The 16,943-nt window shown below is 44.9% G+C and overlaps 44 non-coding genes across 44 annotated transcripts; all 44 read right to left on the reverse strand.

The window, feature by feature from the left end:
• Positions 1–2,563: 2,563 nt before the first annotated feature.
• On the reverse strand, positions 2,564–2,682 carry LOC133006645 (5S ribosomal RNA). The gene has a single exon (XR_009679164.1). It is a non-coding gene; the product is annotated as a 5S ribosomal RNA (ribosomal RNA).
• A 208-nt stretch (positions 2,683–2,890) lies between these two features.
• LOC133006412 (5S ribosomal RNA) lies at positions 2,891–3,009 on the reverse strand. Its single transcript, XR_009678944.1, has one exon. It is a non-coding gene; the product is annotated as a 5S ribosomal RNA (ribosomal RNA).
• Positions 3,010–3,217: 208 nt separating this feature from the next.
• LOC133006414 (5S ribosomal RNA) lies at positions 3,218–3,336 on the reverse strand. Its single transcript, XR_009678946.1, has one exon. It is a non-coding gene; the product is annotated as a 5S ribosomal RNA (ribosomal RNA).
• Positions 3,337–3,544: 208 nt separating this feature from the next.
• On the reverse strand, positions 3,545–3,663 carry LOC133006193 (5S ribosomal RNA). Its single transcript, XR_009678739.1, has one exon. It is a non-coding gene; the product is annotated as a 5S ribosomal RNA (ribosomal RNA).
• Positions 3,664–3,871: 208 nt separating this feature from the next.
• LOC133006415 (5S ribosomal RNA) lies at positions 3,872–3,990 on the reverse strand. The gene has a single exon (XR_009678947.1). It is a non-coding gene; the product is annotated as a 5S ribosomal RNA (ribosomal RNA).
• Positions 3,991–4,198: 208 nt separating this feature from the next.
• On the reverse strand, positions 4,199–4,317 carry LOC133006416 (5S ribosomal RNA). Its single transcript, XR_009678948.1, has one exon. It is a non-coding gene; the product is annotated as a 5S ribosomal RNA (ribosomal RNA).
• Positions 4,318–4,525: 208 nt separating this feature from the next.
• Positions 4,526–4,644, reverse strand: LOC133007673 (5S ribosomal RNA). Its single transcript, XR_009680130.1, has one exon. It is a non-coding gene; the product is annotated as a 5S ribosomal RNA (ribosomal RNA).
• A 208-nt stretch (positions 4,645–4,852) lies between these two features.
• LOC133006792 (5S ribosomal RNA) lies at positions 4,853–4,971 on the reverse strand. Its single transcript, XR_009679302.1, has one exon. It is a non-coding gene; the product is annotated as a 5S ribosomal RNA (ribosomal RNA).
• A 208-nt stretch (positions 4,972–5,179) lies between these two features.
• LOC133006417 (5S ribosomal RNA) lies at positions 5,180–5,298 on the reverse strand. The gene has a single exon (XR_009678949.1). It is a non-coding gene; the product is annotated as a 5S ribosomal RNA (ribosomal RNA).
• Positions 5,299–5,506: 208 nt separating this feature from the next.
• On the reverse strand, positions 5,507–5,625 carry LOC133006194 (5S ribosomal RNA). The gene has a single exon (XR_009678740.1). It is a non-coding gene; the product is annotated as a 5S ribosomal RNA (ribosomal RNA).
• A 208-nt stretch (positions 5,626–5,833) lies between these two features.
• On the reverse strand, positions 5,834–5,952 carry LOC133007976 (5S ribosomal RNA). The gene has a single exon (XR_009680264.1). It is a non-coding gene; the product is annotated as a 5S ribosomal RNA (ribosomal RNA).
• Positions 5,953–6,166: 214 nt separating this feature from the next.
• On the reverse strand, positions 6,167–6,285 carry LOC133007152 (5S ribosomal RNA). The gene has a single exon (XR_009679642.1). It is a non-coding gene; the product is annotated as a 5S ribosomal RNA (ribosomal RNA).
• A 208-nt stretch (positions 6,286–6,493) lies between these two features.
• LOC133006793 (5S ribosomal RNA) lies at positions 6,494–6,612 on the reverse strand. Its single transcript, XR_009679303.1, has one exon. It is a non-coding gene; the product is annotated as a 5S ribosomal RNA (ribosomal RNA).
• Positions 6,613–6,820: 208 nt separating this feature from the next.
• On the reverse strand, positions 6,821–6,939 carry LOC133006418 (5S ribosomal RNA). The gene has a single exon (XR_009678950.1). It is a non-coding gene; the product is annotated as a 5S ribosomal RNA (ribosomal RNA).
• A 208-nt stretch (positions 6,940–7,147) lies between these two features.
• On the reverse strand, positions 7,148–7,266 carry LOC133006195 (5S ribosomal RNA). The gene has a single exon (XR_009678741.1). It is a non-coding gene; the product is annotated as a 5S ribosomal RNA (ribosomal RNA).
• A 208-nt stretch (positions 7,267–7,474) lies between these two features.
• LOC133006419 (5S ribosomal RNA) lies at positions 7,475–7,593 on the reverse strand. The gene has a single exon (XR_009678951.1). It is a non-coding gene; the product is annotated as a 5S ribosomal RNA (ribosomal RNA).
• Positions 7,594–7,801: 208 nt separating this feature from the next.
• On the reverse strand, positions 7,802–7,920 carry LOC133006800 (5S ribosomal RNA). Its single transcript, XR_009679310.1, has one exon. It is a non-coding gene; the product is annotated as a 5S ribosomal RNA (ribosomal RNA).
• A 214-nt stretch (positions 7,921–8,134) lies between these two features.
• LOC133006420 (5S ribosomal RNA) lies at positions 8,135–8,253 on the reverse strand. The gene has a single exon (XR_009678952.1). It is a non-coding gene; the product is annotated as a 5S ribosomal RNA (ribosomal RNA).
• A 208-nt stretch (positions 8,254–8,461) lies between these two features.
• LOC133007674 (5S ribosomal RNA) lies at positions 8,462–8,580 on the reverse strand. Its single transcript, XR_009680131.1, has one exon. It is a non-coding gene; the product is annotated as a 5S ribosomal RNA (ribosomal RNA).
• A 208-nt stretch (positions 8,581–8,788) lies between these two features.
• LOC133007463 (5S ribosomal RNA) lies at positions 8,789–8,907 on the reverse strand. Its single transcript, XR_009679933.1, has one exon. It is a non-coding gene; the product is annotated as a 5S ribosomal RNA (ribosomal RNA).
• Positions 8,908–9,115: 208 nt separating this feature from the next.
• Positions 9,116–9,234, reverse strand: LOC133006421 (5S ribosomal RNA). The gene has a single exon (XR_009678953.1). It is a non-coding gene; the product is annotated as a 5S ribosomal RNA (ribosomal RNA).
• A 208-nt stretch (positions 9,235–9,442) lies between these two features.
• LOC133006196 (5S ribosomal RNA) lies at positions 9,443–9,561 on the reverse strand. The gene has a single exon (XR_009678742.1). It is a non-coding gene; the product is annotated as a 5S ribosomal RNA (ribosomal RNA).
• Positions 9,562–9,769: 208 nt separating this feature from the next.
• On the reverse strand, positions 9,770–9,888 carry LOC133007987 (5S ribosomal RNA). The gene has a single exon (XR_009680275.1). It is a non-coding gene; the product is annotated as a 5S ribosomal RNA (ribosomal RNA).
• Positions 9,889–10,102: 214 nt separating this feature from the next.
• On the reverse strand, positions 10,103–10,221 carry LOC133007153 (5S ribosomal RNA). Its single transcript, XR_009679643.1, has one exon. It is a non-coding gene; the product is annotated as a 5S ribosomal RNA (ribosomal RNA).
• A 208-nt stretch (positions 10,222–10,429) lies between these two features.
• LOC133006794 (5S ribosomal RNA) lies at positions 10,430–10,548 on the reverse strand. The gene has a single exon (XR_009679304.1). It is a non-coding gene; the product is annotated as a 5S ribosomal RNA (ribosomal RNA).
• A 208-nt stretch (positions 10,549–10,756) lies between these two features.
• Positions 10,757–10,875, reverse strand: LOC133007186 (5S ribosomal RNA). The gene has a single exon (XR_009679674.1). It is a non-coding gene; the product is annotated as a 5S ribosomal RNA (ribosomal RNA).
• A 208-nt stretch (positions 10,876–11,083) lies between these two features.
• On the reverse strand, positions 11,084–11,202 carry LOC133006198 (5S ribosomal RNA). Its single transcript, XR_009678743.1, has one exon. It is a non-coding gene; the product is annotated as a 5S ribosomal RNA (ribosomal RNA).
• A 208-nt stretch (positions 11,203–11,410) lies between these two features.
• Positions 11,411–11,529, reverse strand: LOC133006422 (5S ribosomal RNA). Its single transcript, XR_009678954.1, has one exon. It is a non-coding gene; the product is annotated as a 5S ribosomal RNA (ribosomal RNA).
• A 208-nt stretch (positions 11,530–11,737) lies between these two features.
• LOC133007475 (5S ribosomal RNA) lies at positions 11,738–11,856 on the reverse strand. Its single transcript, XR_009679944.1, has one exon. It is a non-coding gene; the product is annotated as a 5S ribosomal RNA (ribosomal RNA).
• Positions 11,857–12,064: 208 nt separating this feature from the next.
• Positions 12,065–12,183, reverse strand: LOC133006423 (5S ribosomal RNA). Its single transcript, XR_009678955.1, has one exon. It is a non-coding gene; the product is annotated as a 5S ribosomal RNA (ribosomal RNA).
• A 208-nt stretch (positions 12,184–12,391) lies between these two features.
• On the reverse strand, positions 12,392–12,510 carry LOC133006105 (5S ribosomal RNA). Its single transcript, XR_009678657.1, has one exon. It is a non-coding gene; the product is annotated as a 5S ribosomal RNA (ribosomal RNA).
• Positions 12,511–12,718: 208 nt separating this feature from the next.
• Positions 12,719–12,837, reverse strand: LOC133006857 (5S ribosomal RNA). The gene has a single exon (XR_009679363.1). It is a non-coding gene; the product is annotated as a 5S ribosomal RNA (ribosomal RNA).
• Positions 12,838–13,045: 208 nt separating this feature from the next.
• LOC133006733 (5S ribosomal RNA) lies at positions 13,046–13,164 on the reverse strand. Its single transcript, XR_009679247.1, has one exon. It is a non-coding gene; the product is annotated as a 5S ribosomal RNA (ribosomal RNA).
• Positions 13,165–13,372: 208 nt separating this feature from the next.
• On the reverse strand, positions 13,373–13,491 carry LOC133006425 (5S ribosomal RNA). Its single transcript, XR_009678957.1, has one exon. It is a non-coding gene; the product is annotated as a 5S ribosomal RNA (ribosomal RNA).
• A 208-nt stretch (positions 13,492–13,699) lies between these two features.
• On the reverse strand, positions 13,700–13,818 carry LOC133007201 (5S ribosomal RNA). The gene has a single exon (XR_009679689.1). It is a non-coding gene; the product is annotated as a 5S ribosomal RNA (ribosomal RNA).
• Positions 13,819–14,026: 208 nt separating this feature from the next.
• LOC133006426 (5S ribosomal RNA) lies at positions 14,027–14,145 on the reverse strand. The gene has a single exon (XR_009678958.1). It is a non-coding gene; the product is annotated as a 5S ribosomal RNA (ribosomal RNA).
• Positions 14,146–14,353: 208 nt separating this feature from the next.
• On the reverse strand, positions 14,354–14,472 carry LOC133006199 (5S ribosomal RNA). Its single transcript, XR_009678744.1, has one exon. It is a non-coding gene; the product is annotated as a 5S ribosomal RNA (ribosomal RNA).
• A 208-nt stretch (positions 14,473–14,680) lies between these two features.
• LOC133006427 (5S ribosomal RNA) lies at positions 14,681–14,799 on the reverse strand. The gene has a single exon (XR_009678959.1). It is a non-coding gene; the product is annotated as a 5S ribosomal RNA (ribosomal RNA).
• A 208-nt stretch (positions 14,800–15,007) lies between these two features.
• LOC133006801 (5S ribosomal RNA) lies at positions 15,008–15,126 on the reverse strand. The gene has a single exon (XR_009679311.1). It is a non-coding gene; the product is annotated as a 5S ribosomal RNA (ribosomal RNA).
• Positions 15,127–15,340: 214 nt separating this feature from the next.
• Positions 15,341–15,459, reverse strand: LOC133006428 (5S ribosomal RNA). Its single transcript, XR_009678960.1, has one exon. It is a non-coding gene; the product is annotated as a 5S ribosomal RNA (ribosomal RNA).
• Positions 15,460–15,667: 208 nt separating this feature from the next.
• LOC133007154 (5S ribosomal RNA) lies at positions 15,668–15,786 on the reverse strand. Its single transcript, XR_009679644.1, has one exon. It is a non-coding gene; the product is annotated as a 5S ribosomal RNA (ribosomal RNA).
• A 208-nt stretch (positions 15,787–15,994) lies between these two features.
• LOC133006795 (5S ribosomal RNA) lies at positions 15,995–16,113 on the reverse strand. Its single transcript, XR_009679305.1, has one exon. It is a non-coding gene; the product is annotated as a 5S ribosomal RNA (ribosomal RNA).
• A 208-nt stretch (positions 16,114–16,321) lies between these two features.
• LOC133006429 (5S ribosomal RNA) lies at positions 16,322–16,440 on the reverse strand. The gene has a single exon (XR_009678961.1). It is a non-coding gene; the product is annotated as a 5S ribosomal RNA (ribosomal RNA).
• A 208-nt stretch (positions 16,441–16,648) lies between these two features.
• On the reverse strand, positions 16,649–16,767 carry LOC133006201 (5S ribosomal RNA). The gene has a single exon (XR_009678746.1). It is a non-coding gene; the product is annotated as a 5S ribosomal RNA (ribosomal RNA).
• Positions 16,768–16,943: the final 176 nt, after the last annotated feature.

Consider the following 16,943-nt stretch of genomic DNA (forward strand, 5'->3'; position numbering starts at 1 on the left):
AGTGGTAAAATTATATTTCACCTCTTTTATTTGGCTGACAATGTTTTCCTTAACTAGGACGAGGTCTATTCTACTCTGTCTAAGGGTCCCCATAACCACCTGCCTCCGCGAAAACACTTTTCGTTCTGCATTTTCCTCCCTCCATACGTCCACCATTTTGTGTTCTGCCATCATGCTTTTCAAAAAGTTCCTTGACCCATCATACCTGTATTTTACATTATTTGAATAATCTAGTCTTGATAATTTTACATTATAGTCACCAACCATCATACAATCTCCCGTGCACAGAACCTCCAAGTCCTCAAAAAAACCCTTTCTCAGTTCCTCCACGTTTGGTGCATAGATATTGATTAATTTGTATGTGTTTTTATTGTGGACAAATTCTATCGCTATCACACGTCCATTCCCTCCACAAAAGGTTTGCTTGACACCACTAACAGACCTCTCTTTGACAAGGATTGCCACTCCACATGCCCTCGCACTCCCATTGTCTATAAATATGGGCCCTTTCCAAATCTTTCCAAGGGTTTCCACAAGTTCATTATCCCAATGCGTTTCTTGAAGGCACAGTATGTCAGATTTACAGAGTTCAATCGTTCTTTCTATTTTGATCATGTTCCTCAGGCCGTTTGCATTTAAGGATGTTATTATGACCATAGTAATGGTGAAAAGAAAAACACAGCTTTCCAGAGATGCTCGATTGTTCATACCTTCCGCTCTTTTGGCACCCTTTTGTCCTTCTTTTTGCTCATTCTCTTCCTGCTGGCTTTCACCGCCTCGTAGTCCATCGACTCTCCTTCTCCCGATGTTCTTGCCTCCACCACCTCCATGCTCGAATCGTCTGGCTCCTTAGGTGAAGCAGTCGCAGCAGCAGCAGCAGCAGCAGCAGCAGCAGCAGCAGCAGCAGCAGCAGCAGCAGCAGCCCCGCCGCCCCTTGGAGCCTCACTGCAATCCGGGGCCTCCACCTCTCCTGGTCGGTCGCCTCTTCGTTCACTCGCCCGGGCTGAGGGAGTTTTGGGCGCTTTGCTAGCACCTTCCTCCATACTTTGCCCGGATGCTCCTCCCGTCACGCAACCCGTCTCACCGGACACTCCATCCGCACTGCTGCCGATGGTGGATGGGGTAATTTCACCCCCGCTGGCAGCTCCGGTGTCCTCGTCCTGCTGTCGTTGCTCCTCCTCGGACCAGGAAACGCTCTCGTCGCCGCCGGCTGGCTCCGCGTCCACCGTCCTCTCCTCTCCGCGCCTCCCCCCCTGCAAGTCACACTCCCTAGCATAGTGTCCCTGGCGCTTGCATTTATAACAGGTGAAGTCTGGGCATTCTCTCAAAATATGTCCTGGCTGGATGCACAGCCTGCAGACCTTCACCTGCCTGTCATGAATTACACGGAAGTACTCCCCTCCGTCTAGTGTCTCGAACTTTGCTGAGTAGGGCAGCGACTGTACAAGTTCAGTAAATTGTACTTTACAGAACCTTGTCCCGTCCACCACGTCTGTCCCAGGCCATTTCCTTCTTTTGATGGGCGAAATCGCCCTCACACCCCACGTTGAGAGTTTCTGCCTAATTTCAGCATCAGTGATATAAGATGGCAAGTTTAGAAATGAAACAACAATTTCATTGCTGCGAACTTCCTTGGCAGTCACCCGAGTGTTTTCGATTTTGAAGCCATCTAATAACCTTGTCTTGCCCTTTCCCTCCTGCATGGTGATCTCGTAAGTGTTGTTACTTTTGACCCTGCATGCCAGAACAATCCCACACTTTTCCTTGATTTCCCGCAACAGTTCCATCATGGTAATGTGATCTTCACCGACGGGCTCTACAATCAATGTCAGCTCCTTTTTATAGCCACAATCACCCTCACTTTCTCCCTGTCTCTCTTTATCTCTCCTACCATTCACCATGCTTGCTTTATCAATAGGCCTAATAACGGAATTGATCTCCTGGGTTATTCCTTTCTCGCTGGCTTCAATATTTCCAGAATCATTCTCCCGTTCTACATGTGCCAAACTGTTCTTAACTTCCATGTTTTCATTCACAAGTTCTTCCCTCCAATCACTAGAAGCATAATCAATCTCGGGTTCTGCATTAATCAAAGTGGCCTTACCTTCTATTTTGTCATTTATCAAATTATCCATCCAATCACAGAAAGTATGAAACAATCCCCCAAACAGCCAGGCTGCAGGGGAAATGAATCACACATAAAACTATCACAAATGCACCTTATGCCTCACAAGCACACGCGGTCCCAACAAACACTCGACTGCTCTCTGCTCTCTGCTCACTTCCTGCTTGCGCACCTGAACGGGATCAGACGAGATCGGGCGTGCTCAGGGTGGTATGGCAGTAAGCGAAAGACTCAACCCACAATACCTTATTTATACATGTGAACCACCACCACCATCATCAAATCATGACAATTATCAAGCATTTCCATCATTAATAATGTCAGGGTTCCATATCCTTGTTTTCTTTGATGGTGAGTCTTTCCTGCTCTTTCCAAGATGTTTCTCCTTTAAAGCAGCAGCAACCGTTCCCTCTGCTGGTTGCAAAGCAAATTTGAAAAAGCTTACAGCACCTGGTATTCCCAGGCGGTCTCCCATCCAAGTACTAACCAAGCCCGACCACGCTTAGCTTCCGAGATCAGACGAGATCGGGCGCGCTCAGGGTGGTATGGCCGTAAGCGAAAGACTCAACCCACAATACCTTATTTATACATCTGAACCACCATCATCAAATCATGACAATTATCAATAATTTCCAACAGTAATAATGTCAGGGTTCCATATCCTTGTTTTCTTTGATGGTGAGTCTTTCCTGCTCTTTCCAAGATGTTTCTCCTTTAAAGCAGCAGCAACCGTTCCCTCTGCTGGTTGCAAAGCAAATTCGAAAAAGCTTACAGCACCTGGTATTCCCAGGCGGTCTCCCATCCAAGTACTAACCAAGCCCGACCATGCTTAGCTTCCGAGATCAGACGAGATCGGGCGTGCTCAGGGTGGTATGGCCGTAAGCGAAAGACTCAACCCACAATACCTTATTTATACATGTGAACCACCATCATCAAATCATGACAATTATCAATAATTTCCAACAGTAATAATGTCAGGGTTCCATATCCTTGTTTTCTTTGATGGTGAGTCTTTCCTGCTTTTTCCAAGATGTTTCTCCTTTAAAGCAGCAGCAACCGTTCCCTCTGCTGGTTGCAAAGCAAATTCGAAAAAGCTTACAGCACCTGGTATTCCCAGGCGGTCTCCCATCCAAGTACTAACCAAGCCCGACCATGCTTAGCTTCCGAGATCAGACGAGATCGGGCGTGCTCAGGGTGGTATGGCCGTAAGCGAAAGACTCAACCCACAATACCTTATTTATACATGTGAACCACCATCATCAAATCATGACAATTATCAATAATTTCCAACAGTAATAATGTCAGGGTTCCATATCCTTGTTTTCTTTGATGGTGAGTTTTTCCTGCTCTTTCCAAGATGTTTCTCCTTTAAAGCAGCAGCAACCGTTCCCTCTGCTGGTTGCAAAGCAAATTCGAAAAAGCTTACAGCACCTGGTATTCCCAGGCGGTCTCCCATCCAAGTACTAACCTAGCCCGACCATGCTTAGCTTCCGAGATCAGACGAGATCGGGCGTGCTCAGGGTGGTATGGCCGTAAGCGAAAGACTCAACCCACAATACCTTAATTATACATCTGAACCACCATCATCAAATCATGACAATTATCAATAATTTCCAACAGTAATAATGTCAGGGTTCCATATCCTTGTTTTCTTTGATGGTGAGTCTTTCCTGCTCTTTCCAAGATGTTTCTCCTTTAAAGCAGCAGCAACCGTTCCCTCTGCTGGTTGCAAAGCAAATTCGAAAAAGCTTACAGCACCTGGTATTCCCAGGCGGTCTCCCATCCAAGTACTAACCAAGCCCGACCATGCTTAGCTTCCGAGATCAGACGAGATCGGGCGTGCTCAGGGTGGTATGGCCGTAAGCGAAAGACTCAGCCCACAATACCTTATTTATACATCTGAACCACCATCATCAAATCATGAAAATTATCAATAATTTCCAACAGTAATAATGTCAGGGTTCCATATCCTTGTTTTCTTTGATGGTGAGTCTTTCCTGCTCTTTCCAAGATGTTTCTCCTTTAAAGCAGCAGCAACCATTCCCTCTGCTGGTTGCAAAGCAAATTCGAAAAAGCTTACAGCACCTGGTATTCCCAGGCGGTCTCCCATCCAAGTACTAACCAAGCCCGACCATGCTTAGCTTCCGAGATCAGACGAGATCGGGCGTGCTCAGGGTGGTATGGCCGTAAGCGAAAGACTCAACCCACAATACCTTATTTATACATGTGAACCACCATCATCAAATCATGACAATTATCAATAATTTCCAACAGTAATAATGTCAGGGTTCCATATCCTTGTTTTCTTTGATGGTGAGTCTTTCCTGCTCTTTCCAAGATGTTTCTCCTTTAAAGCAGCAGCAACCGTTCCCTCTGCTGGTTGCAAAGCAAATTCGAAAAAGCTTACAGCACCTGGTATTCCCAGGCGGTCTCCCATCCAAGTACAAACCAAGCCCGACCACGCTTAGCTTCCGAGATCAGACGAGATCGGGCGTGCTCAGGGTGTTATGGCCGTAAGCGAAAGACTCAACCCACAATACCTTATTTATACATCTGAACCACCATCATCAAATCATGAAAATTATCAATAATTTCCAACAGTAATAATGTCAGGGTTCCATATCCTTGTTTTCTTTGATGGTGAGTCTTTCCTGCTCTTTCCAAGATGTTTCTCCTTTAAAGCAGCAGCAACCATTCCCTCGGCTGGTTGCAAAGCAAATTCGAAAAAGCTTACAGCACCTGGTATTCCCAGGTGGTCTCCCATCCAAGTACTAACCAAGCCCGACCATGCTTAGCTTCCGAGATCAGACGAGATCGGGCGTGCTCAGAGTGGTATGGCCGTAAGCAAAAGACTCAACCCACAATACCTTATTTATACATGTGAACCACCATCATCAAATCATGACAATTATCAATAATTTCCAACAGTAATAATGTCAGGGTTCCATATCCTTGTTTACTTTGATGGTGAGTCTTTCCTGCTCTTTCCAAGATGTTTCTCCTTTAAAGCAGCAGCAACCGTTCCCTTTGCTGGTTGCAAAGCAAATTCGAAAAAGCTTACAGCACCTGGTATTCCCAGGCGGTCTCCCATCCAAGTACTAACCAAGCCCGACCATGCTTAGCTTCCGAGATCAGACGAGATCGGGCGTGCTCAGGGTGGTATGGCCGTAAGCGAAAGACTCAACCCACAATACCTTATTTATACATGTGAACCACCATCATCAAATCATGACAATTATCAATAATTTCCAACAGTAATAATGTTTGGGTTCCATATCCTTGTTTTCTTTGATGGTGAGTTTTTCCTGCTCTTTCCAAGATGTTTCTCCTTTAAAGCAGCAGCAACCGTTCCCTCTGCTGGTTGCAAAGCAAATTCGAAAAAGCTTACAGCACCTGGTATTCCCAGGCGGTCTCCCATCCAAGTACTAACCTAGCCCGACCATGCTTAGCTTCCGAGATCAGACGAGATCGGGCGTGCTCAGGGTGGTATGGCCGTAAGCGAAAGACTCAACCCACAATACCTTATTTATACATCTGAACCACCATCATCAAATCATGACAATTATCAATATTTTCCAACAGTAATAATGTCAGGGTTCCATATCCTTGTTTTCTTTGATGGTGAGTCTTTCCTGCTTTTTCCAAGATGTTTCTCCTTTAAAGCAGCAGCAACCGTTCCCTCTGCTGGTTGCAAAGCAAATTCGAAAAAGCTTACAGCACCTGGTATTCCCAGGCGGTCTCCCATCCAAGTACTAACCAAGCCCGACCCTGCTTAGCTTCCGAGATCAGACGAGATCGGGCGTGCTCAGGGTGGTATGGCCGTAAGCGAAAGACTCAACCCACAATACCTTATTTATACATGTGAACCACCACCACCATCATCAAATTATGACAATTATCAATCATTTCCATCAGTAATAATGTCAGGGTTCCATATCCTTGTTTTCTTTGATGGTGAGTCTTTCCTGCTCTTTCCAAGATGTTTCTCCTTTAAAGCAGCAGCAACCGTTCCCTCTGTTGGTTGCAAAGCAAATTCGAAAAAGCTTACAGCACCTGGTATTCCCAGGCGGTCTCCCATCCAAGTACAAACCAAGCCCGACCACGCTTAGCTTCCGAGATCAGACGAGATCGGGCGTGCTCAGGGTGGTATGGCCGTAAGCGAAAGACTCAACCCACAATACCTTATTTATACATGTGAACCACCATCATCAAATCATGAAAATTATCAATAATTTCCAACAGTAATAATGTCAGGGTTCCATATCCTTGTTTTCTTTGATGGTGAGTCTTTCCTGCTCTTTCCAAGATGTTTCTCCTTTAAAGCAGCAGCAACCAATCCCTCTGCTGGTTGCAAAGCAAATTCGAAAAAGCTTACAGCACCTGGTATTCCCAGGTGGTCTCCCATCCAAGTACTAACCAAGCCCGACCATGCTTAGCTTCCGAGATCAGACGAGATCGGGCGTGCTCAGAGTGGTATGGCCGTAAGCAAAAGACTCAACCCACAATACCTTATTTATACATGTGAACCACCATCATCAAATCATGACAATTATCAATAATTTCCAACAGTAATAATGTCAGGGTTCCATATCCTTGTTTACTTTGATGGTGAGTCTTTCCTGCTCTTTCCAAGATGTTTCTCCTTTAAAGCAGCAGCAACCGTTCCCTCTGCTGGTTGCAAAGCAAATTCGAAAAAGCTTACAGCACCTGGTATTCCCAGGCGGTCTCCCATCCAAGTACTAACCAAGCCCGACCATGCTTAGCTTCCGAGATCAGACGAGATCGGGCGTGCTCAGGGTGGTATGGCCGTAAGCGAAAGACTCAACCCACAATACCTTATTTATACATGTGAACCACCATCATTAAATCATGACAATTATCAATAATTTCCAACAGTAATAATGTTTGGGTTCCATATCCTTGTTTTCTTTGATGGTGAGTTTTTCCTGCTCTTTCCAAGATGTTTCTCCTTTAAAGCAGCAGCAACCGTTTCCTCTGCTGGTTGCAAAGCAAATTCGAAAAAGCTTACAGCACCTGGTATTCCCAGGCGGTCTCCCATCCAAGTACTAACCTAGCCCGACCATGCTTAGCTTCCGAGATCAGACGAGATCGGGCGTGCTCAGGGTGGTATGGCCGTAAGCGAAAGACTCAACCCACAATACCTTATTTATACATCTGAACCACCATCATCAAATCATGACAATTATCAATAATTTCCAACAGTAATAATGTCAGGGTTCCATATCCTTGTTTTCTTTGATGGTGAGTCTTTCCTGCTCATTCCAAGATGTTTCTCCTTTAAAGCAGCAGCAACCGTTCCCTCTGCTGGTTGCAAAGCAAATTCGAAAAAGCTTACAGCACCTGGTATTCCCAGGCGGTCTCCCATCCAAGTACTAACCAAGCCCGACCATGCTTAGCTTCCGAGATCAGACGAGATCGGGCGTGCTCAGGGTGGTATGGCCGTAAGCGAAAGACTCAGCCCACAATACCTTATTTATACATCTGAACCACCATCATCAAATCATGAAAATTATCAATAATTTCCAACAGTAATAATGTCAGGGTTCCATATCCTTGTTTTCTTTGATGGTGAGTCTTTCCTGCTCTTTCCAAGTTTTTTCTCCTTTAAAGCAGCAGCAACCGTTCCCTCTGCTGGTTGCAAAGCAAATTCGAAAAAGCTTACAGCACCTGGTATTCCCAGGCGGTCTCCCATCCAAGTACTAACCAAGCCAGACCCTGCTTAGCTTCCGAGATCAGACGAGATCGGGCGTGCTCAGGGTGGTATGGCCGTAAGCGAAAGACTCAACCCACAATACTTTATTTATACATGTGAACCACTACCACCATCATCAAATCATGACAATTATCAATAATTTCCATCAGTAATAATGTCAGGGTTCCATATCCTTGTTTTCTTTGATGGTGAGTCTTTCCTGCTCTTTCCAAGATGTTTCTCCTTTAAAGCAGCAGCAACCATTCCCTCTGCTGGTTGCAAAGCAAATTCGAAAAAGCTTACAGCACCTGGTATTCCCAGGCGGTCTCCCATCCAAGTACTAACCAAGCCCGACCATGCTTAGCTTCCGAGATCAGACGAGATCGGGCGTGCTCAGGGTGGTATGGCCGTAAGCGAAAGACTCAACCCACAATACCTTATTTATACATGTGAACCACCATCATCAAATCATGACAATTATCAATAATTTCCAACAGTAATAATGTCAGGGTTCCATATCCTTGTTTTCTTTGATGGTGAGTCTTTCCTGCTCTTTCCAAGATGTTTCTCCTTTAAAGCAGCAGCAACCGTTCCCTCTGCTGGTTGCAAAGCAAATTCGAAAAAGCTTACAGCACCTGGTATTCCCAGGCGGTCTCCCATCCAAGTACAAACCAAGCCCGACCACGCTTAGCTTCCGAGATCAGACGAGATCGGGCGTGCTCAGGGTGTTATGGCCGTAAGCGAAAGACTCAACCCACAATACCTTATTTATACATCTGAACCACCATCATCAAATCATGAAAATTATCAATAATTTCCAACAGTAATAATGTCAGGGTTCCATATCCTTGTTTTCTTTGATGGTGAGTCTTTCCTGCTCTTTCCAAGATGTTTCTCCTTTAAAGCAGCAGCAACCATTCCCTCGGCTGGTTGCAAAGCAAATTCGAAAAAGCTTACAGCACCTGGTATTCCCAGGTGGTCTCCCATCCAAGTACTAACCAAGCCCGACCATGCTTAGCTTCCGAGATCAGACGAGATCGGGCGTGCTCAGAGTGGTATGTCCGTAAGCAAAAGACTCAACCCACAATACCTTATTTATACATGTGAACCACCATCATCAAATCATGACAATTATCAATAATTTCCAACAGTAATAATGTCAGGGTTCCATATCCTTGTTTACTTTGATGGTGAGTCTTTCCTGCTCTTTCCAAGATGTTTCTCCTTTAAAGCAGCAGCAACCGTTCCCTTTGCTGGTTGCAAAGCAAATTCGAAAAAGCTTACAGCACCTGGTATTCCCAGGCGGTCTCCCATCCAAGTACTAACCAAGCCCGACCATGCTTAGCTTCCGAGATCAGACGAGATCGGGCGTGCTCAGGGTGGTATGGCCGTAAGCGAAAGACTCAACCCACAATACCTTATTTATACATGTGAACCACCATCATCAAATCATGACAATTATCAATAATTTCCAACAGTAATAATGTTTGGGTTCCATATCCTTGTTTTCTTTGATGGTGAGTTTTTCCTGCTCTTTCCAAGATGTTTCTCCTTTAAAGCAGCAGCAACCGTTCCCTCTGCTGGTTGCAAAGCAAATTCGAAAAAGCTTACAGCACCTGGTATTCCCAGGCGGTCTCCCATCCAAGTACTAACCTAGCCCGACCATGCTTAGCTTCCGAGATCAGACGAGATCGGGCGTGCTCAGGGTGGTATGGCCGTAAGCGAAAGACTCAACCCACAATACCTTATTTATACATCTGAACCACCATCATCAAATCATGACAATTATCAATATTTTCCAACAGTAATAATGTCAGGGTTCCATATCCTTGTTTTCTTTGATGGTGAGTCTTTCCTGCTTTTTCCAAGATGTTTCTCCTTTAAAGCAGCAGCAACCGTTCCCTCTGCTGGTTGCAAAGCAAATTCGAAAAAGCTTACAGCACCTGGTATTCCCAGGCGGTCTCCCATCCAAGTACTAACCAAGCCCGACCCTGCTTAGCTTCCGAGATCAGACGAGATCGGGCGTGCTCAGGGTGGTATGGCCGTAAGCGAAAGACTCAACCCACAATACCTTATTTATACATGTGAACCACCACCACCATCATCAAATTATGACAATTATCAATCATTTCCATCAGTAATAATGTCAGGGTTCCATATCCTTGTTTTCTTTGATGGTGAGTCTTTCCTGCTCTTTCCAAGATGTTTCTCCTTTAAAGCAGCAGCAACCGTTCCCTCTGTTGGTTGCAAAGCAAATTCGAAAAAGCTTACAGCACCTGGTATTCCCAGGCGGTCTCCCATCCAAGTACAAACCAAGCCCGACCACGCTTAGCTTCCGAGATCAGACGAGATCGGGCGTGCTCAGGGTGGTATGGCCGTAAGCGAAAGACTCAACCCACAATACCTTATTTATACATGTGAACCACCATCATCAAATCATGAAAATTATCAATAATTTCCAACAGTAATAATGTCAGGGTTCCATATCCTTGTTTTCTTTGATGGTGAGTCTTTCCTGCTCTTTCCAAGATGTTTCTCCTTTAAAGCAGCAGCAACCATTCCCTCTGCTGGTTGCAAAGCAAATTCGAAAAAGCTTACAGCACCTGGTATTCCCAGGTGGTCTCCCATCCAAGTACTAACCAAGCCCGACCATGCTTAGCTTCCGAGATCAGACGAGATCGGGCGTGCTCAGAGTGGTATGGCCGTAAGCAAAAGACTCAACCCACAATACCTTATTTATACATGTGAACCACCATCATCAAATCATGACAATTATCAATAATTTCCAACAGTAATAATGTCAGGGTTCCATATCCTTGTTTACTTTGATGGTGAGTCTTTCCTGCTCTTTCCAAGATGTTTCTCCTTTAAAGCAGCAGCAACCGTTCCCTCTGCTGGTTGCAAAGCAAATTCGAAAAAGCTTACAGCACCTGGTATTCCCAGGCGGTCTCCCATCCAAGTACTAACCAAGCCCGACCATGCTTAGCTTCTGAGATCAGACGAGATCGGGCGTGCTCAGGGTGGTATGGCCGTAAGCGAAAGACTCAACCCACAATACCTTATTTATACATGTGAACCACCATCATTAAATCATGACAATTATCAATAATTTCCAACAGTAATAATGTTTGGGTTCCATATCCTTGTTTTCTTTGATGGTGAGTTTTTCCTGCTCTTTCCAAGATGTTTCTCCTTTAAAGCAGCAGCAACCGTTTCCTCTGCTGGTTGCAAAGCAAATTCGAAAAAGCTTACAGCACCTGGTATTCCCAGGCGGTCTCCCATCCAAGTACTAACCTAGCCCGACCATGCTTAGCTTCCGAGATCAGACGAGATCGGGCGTGCTCAGGGTGGTATGGCCGTAAGCGACAGACTCAACCCACAATACCTTATTTATACATCTGAACCACCATCATCAAATCATGACAATTATCAATAATTTCCAACAGTAATAATGTCAGGGTTCCATATCCTTGTTTTCTTTGATGGTGAGTCTTTCCTGCTCTTTCCAAGATGTTTCTCCTTTAAAGCAGCAGCAACCGTTCCCTCTGCTGGTTGCAAAGCAAATTCGAAAAAGCTTACAGCACCTGGTATTCCCAGGCGGTCTCCCATCCAAGTACTAACCAAGCCCGACCATGCTTAGCTTCCGAGATCAGACGAGATCGGGCGTGCTCAGGGTGGTATGGCCGTAAGCGAAAGACTCAGCCCACAATACCTTATTTATACATCTGAACCACCATCATCAAATCATGACAATTATCAATAATTTCCATCAGTAATAATGTCAGGGTTCCATATCCTTGTTTTCTTTGATGGTGAGTCTTTCCTGCTCTTTCCAAGATGTTTCTCCTTTAAAGCAGCAGCAACCATTCCCTCTGCTGGTTGCAAAGCAAATTCGAAAAAGCTTACAGCACCTGGTATTCCCAGGCGGTCTCCCATCCAAGTACTAACCAAGCCCGACCATGCTTAGCTTCTGAGATCAGACGAGATCGGGCGTGCTCAGAGTGGTATGGCCGTAAGCAAAAGACTCAACCCACAATACCTTATTTATACATGTGAACCACCATCATCAAATCATGACAATTATCAATAATTTCCAACAGTAATAATGTCAGGGTTCCATATCCTTGTTTACTTTGATGGTGAGTCTTTCCTGCTCTTTCCAAGATGTTTCTCCTTTAAAGCAGCAGCAACCGTTCCCTCTGCTGGTTGCAAAGCAAATTCGAAAAAGCTTACAGCACCTGGTATTCCCAGGCGGTCTCCCATCCAAGTACTAACCAAGCCCGACCATGCTTAGCTTCCGAGATCAGACGAGATCGGGCGTGCTCAGGGTGGTATGGCCGTAAGCGAAAGACTCAACCCACAATACCTTATTTATATATGTGAACCACCATCATCAAATCATGACAATTATCAATAATTTCCAACAGTAATAATGTCAGGGTTCCATATCCTTGTTTTCTTTGATGGTGAGTTTTTCCTGCTCTTTCCAAGATGTTTCTCCTTTAAAGCAGCAGCAACCGTTCCCTCTGCTGGTTGCAAAGCAAATTCGAAAAAGCTTACAGCACCTGGTATTCCCAGGTGGTCTCCCATCCAAGTACTAACCTAGCCCGACCATGCTTAGCTTCCGAGATCAGACGAGATCGGGCGTGCTCAGGGTGGTATGGCCGTAAGCGAAAGACTCAACCCACAATACCTTAATTATACATCTGAACCACCATCATCAAATCATGACAATTATCAATAATTTCCAACAGTAATAATGTCAGGGTTCCATATCCTTTTTTTCTTTGATGGTGAGTCTTTCCTGCTCTTTCCAAGATGTTTCTCCTTTAAAGCAACAGCAACCGTTCCCTCTGCTGGTTGCAAAGCAAATTCGAAAAAGCTTACAGCACCTGGTATTCCCAGGCGGTCTCCCATCCAAGTACTAACCAAGCCCGACCATGCTTAGCTTCCGAGATCAGACGAGATCGGGCGTGCTCAGAGTGGTATGGCCGTAAGCAAAAGACTCAACCCACAATACCTTATTTATACATGTGAACCACCATCATCAAATCATGACAATTATCAATAATTTCCAACAGTAATAATGTCAGGGTTCCATATCCTTGTTTACTTTGATGGTGAGTCTTTCCTGCTCTTTCCAAGATGTTTCTCCTTTAAAGCAGCAGCAACCGTTCCCTCTGCTGGTTGCAAAGCAAATTCGAAAAAGCTTACAGCACCTGGTATTCCCAGGCGGTCTCCCATCCAAGTACTAACCAAGCCCGACCACGCTTAGCTTCCGAGATCAGACGAGATCGGGCGTGCTCAGGGTGGTATGGCCGTAAGCGAAAGACTCAACCCACAATACCTTATTTATACATATGAACCACCATCATCAAATCATGACAATTATCAATAATTTCCAACAGTAATAATGTCAGGGTTCCATATCCTTGTTTTCTTTGATGGTGAGTCTTTCCTGCTCTTTCCAAGATGTTTCTCCTTTAAAGCAGCAGCAACCGTTCCCTCTGCTGGTTGCAAAGCAAATTCGAAAAAGCTTACAGCACCTGGTATTCCCAGGCGGTCTCCCATCCAAGTACTAACCAAGCCCGACCATGCTTAGCTTCCGAGATCAGACGAGATCGGGCGTGCTCAGGGTGGTATGGCCGTAAGCGAAAGACTCAACCCACAATACCTTAATTATACATCTGAACCACCATCATCAAATCATGACAATTATCAATAATTTCCAACAGTAATAATGTCAGGGTTCCATATCCTTTTTTTCTTTGATGGTGAGTCTTTCCTGCTCTTTCCAAGATGTTTCTCCTTTAAAGCAGCAGCAACCGTTCCCTCTGCTGGTTGCAAAGCAAATTCGAAAAAGCTTACAGCACCTGTTATTCCCAGGCGGTCTCCCATCCAAGTACTAACCAAGCCCGACCATGCTTAGCTTCCGAGATCAGACGAGATCGGGCGTGCTCAGAGTGGTATGGCCGTAAGCAAAAGACTCAACCCACAATACCTTATTTATACATGTGAACCACCATCATCAAATCATGACAATTATCAATCATTTCCAACAGTAATAATGTCAGGGTTCCATATCCTTGTTTACTTTGATGGTGAGTCTTTCCTGCTCTTTCCAAGATGTTTCTCCTTTAAAGCAGCAGCAACCGTTCCCTCTGCTGGTTGCAAAGCAAATTCGAAAAAGCTTACAGCACCTGGTATTCCCAGGCGGTCTCCCATCCAAGTACTAACCAAGCCCGACCATGCTTAGCTTCCGAGATCAGACGAGATCGGGCGTGCTCAGGGTGGTATGGCCGTAAGCGAAAGACTCAACCCACAATACCTTATTTATACATGTGAACCACCATCATTAAATCATGACAATTATCAATAATTTCCAACAGTAATAATGTTTGGGTTCCATATCCTTGTTTTCTTTGATGGTGAGTTTTTCCTGCTCTTTCCAAGATGTTTCTCCTTTAAAGCAGCAGCAACCGTTTCCTCTGCTGGTTGCAAAGCAAATTCGAAAAAGCTTACAGCACCTGGTATTCCCAGGCGGTCTCCCATCCAAGTACTAACCTAGCCCGACCATGCTTAGCTTCCGAGATCAGACGAGATCGGGCGTGCTCAGGGTGGTATGGCCGTAAGCGAAAGACTCAACCCACAATACCTTATTTATACATCTGAACCACCATCATCAAATCATGACAATTATCAATAATTTCCAACAGTAATAATGTCAGGGTTCCATATCCTTGTTTTCTTTGATGGTGAGTCTTTCCTGCTCATTCCAAGATGTTTCTCCTTTAAAGCAGCAGCAACCGTTCCCTCTGCTGGTTGCAAAGCAAATTCGAAAAAGCTTACAGCACCTGGTATTCCCAGGCGGTCTCCCATCCAAGTACTAACCAAGCCCGACCATGCTTAGCTTCCGAGATCAGACGAGATCGGGCGTGCTCAGGGTGGTATGGCCGTAAGCGAAAGACTCAGCCCACAATACCTTATTTATACATCTGAACCACCATCATCAAATCATGAAAATTATCAATAATTTCCAACAGTAATAATGTCAGGGTTCCATATCCTTGTTTTCTTTGATGGTGAGTCTTTCCTGCTCTTTCCAAGTTTTTTCTCCTTTAAAGCAGCAGCAACCGTTCCCTCTGCTGGTTGCAAAGCAAATTCGAAAAAGCTTACAGCACCTGGTATTCCCAGGCGGTCTCCCATCCAAGTACTAACCAAGCCAGACCCTGCTTAGCTTCCGAGATCAGACGAGATCGGGCGTGCTCAGGGTGGTATGGCCGTAAGCGAAAGACTCAACCCACAATACTTTATTTATACATGTGAACCACTACCACCATCATCAAATCATGACAATTATCAATAATTTCCATCAGTAATAATGTCAGGGTTCCATATCCTTGTTTTCTTTGATGGTGAGTCTTTCCTGCTCTTTCCAAGATGTTTCTCCTTTAAAGCAGCAGCAACCATTCCCTCTGCTGGTTGCAAAGCAAATTCGAAAAAGCTTACAGCACCTGGTATTCCCAGGCGGTCTCCCATCCAAGTACTAACCAAGCCCGACCATGCTTAGCTTCCGAGATCAGACGAGATCGGGCGTGCTCAGGGTGGTATGGCCGTAAGCGAAAGACTCAACCCACAATACCTTATTTATACATGTGAACCACCATCATCAAATCATGACAATTATCAATAATTTCCAACAGTAATAATGTCAGGGTTCCATATCCTTGTTTTCTTTGATGGTGAGTCTTTCCTGCTCTTTCCAAGATGTTTCTCCTTTAAAGCAGCAGCAACCGTTCCCTCTGCTGGTTGCAAAGCAAATTCGAAAAAGCTTACAGCACCTGGTATTCCCAGGCGGTCTCCCATCCAAGTACAAACCAAGCCCGACCACGCTTAGCTTCCGAGATCAGACGAGATCGGGCGTGCTCAGGGTGGTATGGCCGTAAGCGAAAGACTCAACCCACAATACCTTATTTATACATCTGAACCACCATCATCAAATCATGAAAATTTTCAAAAATTTCCAACAGTAATAATGTCAGGGTTCCATATCCTTGTTTTCTTTGATGGTGAGTCTTTCCTGCTCTTTCCAAGATGTTTCTCCTTTAAAGCAGCAGCAACCATTCCCTCGGCTGGTTGCAAAGCAAATTCGAAAAAGCTTACAGCACCTGGTATTCCCAGGTGGTCTCCCATCCAAGTACTAACCAAGCCCGACCATGCTTAGCTTCCGAGATCAGACGAGATCGGGCGTGCTCAGAGTGGTATGGCCGTAAGCAAAAGACTCAACCCACAATACCTTATTTATACATGTGAACCACCATCATCAAATCATGACAATTATCAATAATTTCCAACAGTAATAATGTCAGGGTTCCATATCCTTGTTTACTTTGATGGTGAGTCTTTCCTGCTCTTTCCAAGATGTTTCTCCTTTAAAGCAGCAGCAACCGTTCCCTTTGCTGGTTGCAAAGCAAATTCGAAAAAGCTTACAGCACCTGGTATTCCCAGGCGGTCTCCCATCCAAGTACTAACCAAGCCCGACCATGCTTAGCTTCCGAGATCAGACGAGATCGGGCGTGCTCAGGGTGGTATGGCCGTAAGCGAAAGACTCAACCCACAATACCTTATTTATACATGTGAACCACCATCATCAAATCATGACAATTATCAATAATTTCCAACAGTAATAATGTTTGGGTTCCATATCCTTGTTTTCTTTGATGGTGAGTTTTTCCTGCTCTTTCCAAGATGTTTCTCCTTTAAAGCAGCAGCAACCGTTCCCTCTGCTGGTTGCAAAGCAAATTCGAAAAAGCTTACAGCACCTGGTATTCCCAGGCGGTCTCCCATCCAAGTACTAACCTAGCCCGACCATGCTTAGCTTCCGAGATCAGACGAGATCGGGCGTGCTCAGGGTGGTATGGCCGTAAGCGAAAGACTCAACCCACAATACCTTATTTATACATCTGAACCACCATCATCAAATCATGACAATTATCAATATTTTCCAACAGTAATAATGTCAGGGTTCCATATCCTTGTTTTCTTTGATGGTGAGTCTTTCCTGCTTTTTCCAAGATGTTTCTCCTTTAAAGCAGCAGCAACCGT

The sequence above is a fragment of the Limanda limanda genome, chromosome 7 (genome assembly GCF_963576545.1).
Source record: "Limanda limanda chromosome 7, fLimLim1.1, whole genome shotgun sequence".
In the NCBI taxonomy this organism is placed as follows: domain Eukaryota; kingdom Metazoa; phylum Chordata; class Actinopteri; order Pleuronectiformes; family Pleuronectidae; genus Limanda; species Limanda limanda.